General features: G+C 25.0%; 1 protein-coding gene across 1 annotated transcript in view; it reads right to left on the bottom strand.

Moving 5' to 3' along the window:
* The window catches only part of LOC101514867 (isoliquiritigenin 2'-O-methyltransferase-like), a 60,631-nt gene that overhangs the window by 46,488 nt on the left and 11,634 nt on the right, over positions 1-2,509 (bottom strand). The window lies entirely within an intron of this gene.

Here is a 2,509-nt window from a genome sequence, read left to right as displayed (position 1 = left end):
GGTTCCGTTATTTTTAAAATATAATTACAACAGCGCTTGTGTTTAGCAAGCGCTGTAAAATGGTCGCTGTTAAATGTCATTTTTAGCGTAGTGATTGTTGACCAAAATATATACATACATATTATATAAATTTAACCAATAACCATACCTTGAATAATCTTAAGTAAAGAGTTGTCTGATTGAACTTTTAATATTATTTTCTTGTCAAGTAAAAAAACTTTGAATATTATCATGTAGTAGATTTTGACCTTGACTATTTGAGTAGTGTCATTTATATGGTATGACTTTTATGACACTGTAGCTATGTTAAACCGCAATGTACTTACAAATTATTCAAAATTTAAATGACGATGATACTATTTAAAAATAATAGTTTAGGACTCTAATCATTTTTATGATTAATATTGATTTAATACGAGATGCATATTTATTTTTCTGTATTCTTTTTTATCAAATCAGTATCATTTATGTCTACATTTCGGTCATTAAGATATACTTTTAAGTAATGACATATGTGTTGGGTGAAATTTTCAATATTTTTCAACTATTGCGTGGTTCATATTAGAACTTGCTATATACTCTATCCAGAACGAAATATAAATAAAATTATCTTATATACTTCTAAAATGATATATAAAAAAAACTCAATATTTTTTCTCCTATTTAATGATAATATCTGTAAAATATCATTCATTTATTGATTAAAGATGATAATTTGAGCAATGAACTTAAATTTTTACTGAGGTTAATAAATTAAATACAATCAACTATTTTTTAGTAATTTGATCTATTTTTTATTTAATTTATTTCAGAGTGAGTATGTAAAATATATATTTATTAAGAAAATACTATATTCACGGGATAATAAACGCATTTAAAATGATGGAATTTTTAATAGAATTAATTAATTTGCGGGAAAGTTGCTTTATTATGTTGAATATTCAATATAATTAAAAAAATATTAAGTTCTAGCTGAAAGATTGTGATAGCTTCCTACTTCATACTTCATAATTATCCCTTGTTATAATATATAGTTTTTGAGTTTAGAATCCGAATCCATTAATAAAAGAGAAAAAGTGAAAATATCAAAAAGATATATTTAATATTTTAATTATTAAATTATTTATCTTTTTCTCTCTTTTATAAATGTACCTTCAAATATATTAACGGATTCAAATTCATATTTTTTATAACAGAGGTTCAATTGATAAATTGAGAAACATCAAATAACTACTAAAAAATTAATAAGATTCAAACTCTGAAAATAAGTATAAGCTATTAATTTATAACATACCAATCAATTTGTTTGAGAGAAGAATTTCCAACTTATGCCTAATTGATCAAGTGTTGAAAGATTTTATATAAACTCTTGCATTCAAATTTCAAATAATTTTGTATTTATAGTTGATGAAAGACTTGAATATTCATTTTAAACTGAATTTGTTGACCAGTCTGACCTAGGTGTCAATCATTTGTTAAAACTATCTCTTTATGTGTAGTGTAGTTCTGTCCAGAACATTCTTCTTGATTATTGAAAGATGGGTGAACTAAAATGTTGAGTTGGTCTACCATGTGACTAGTGGAATAGTGTTTGATCAAAGGCATGCAGAGTTGTTGTTGGATCAACCATTACTTTTCAATATACTTAGTTATTTTGCACTAGAGTCCATGTAATCAATCTGGTTGTCATTCTACAAAATATTTTGGTTGTATGTTCTTTTCAAGTAGACCTTAAAATTTGGACTTTTAAATATTCATTAATTTTGGAAGACCCATTTGTGAAATTATCAACATGGTATATGCATTTCATTCTTCTAAAATGATCCAATTTGTCATTTGTCCTTTAATAGGACAACTAAATTGTTCTTTTAAACATTCTTTCGTCAATATCTTGATTGGTTGACATTCTTTTGAATATTCTTTCAATACATATATTTTCTAATAAAGTTGATTTTTGTTTTGTTGAACTAGTTAACCACGAAATAGCTTGCAATGAACTATAGAAGGGGTTGAATAGTGTTCTTACTTTTAAATGGTTTTCAAAACTTTTGGAGTCACAAAACATAAATTACTTAGAAAATTTGTTAGACTCGCGTAGAATTTTGTATTAGAATTCATATTCAAAAATTGATAGTATTGAAATCAACTAACACAAAAACACTAAAAATTTACATGAGAAAAACATAATTTGATTGAAGGCTTTTAAAAGCTTCTTGACTTCAATCAAAATTTTGAAGATCTCTAAAACACCAAATGAAATCACTATTGATATAACTGCATACATATAAGAATTTTTAGTTTGAATCAAATCTAAGATGTTGTTGAGAACAATGTAGAAAATAATTGCCACTCTGCGATTAAAATCAAGATATAATTCAAAAACATAAATTTATAAGATCACAATCTTTTTATCAATCTCACCAAAAAAACATAAAACTTGCCATCAAACATCAATATCAACAAATCAATTAACATTGTGAACTGTAGAAAATAAAAGAGTGAGGGAAAG

The sequence above is a fragment of the Cicer arietinum genome, chromosome 4 (assembly GCF_000331145.2).
Source record: "Cicer arietinum cultivar CDC Frontier isolate Library 1 chromosome 4, Cicar.CDCFrontier_v2.0, whole genome shotgun sequence".
In the NCBI taxonomy this organism is placed as follows: Eukaryota; Viridiplantae; Streptophyta; class Magnoliopsida; order Fabales; family Fabaceae; genus Cicer; species Cicer arietinum.
The sequence above is the reverse complement of the archived record's forward strand: the minus strand, read 5'-3'. Positions and strand labels throughout refer to the sequence as shown.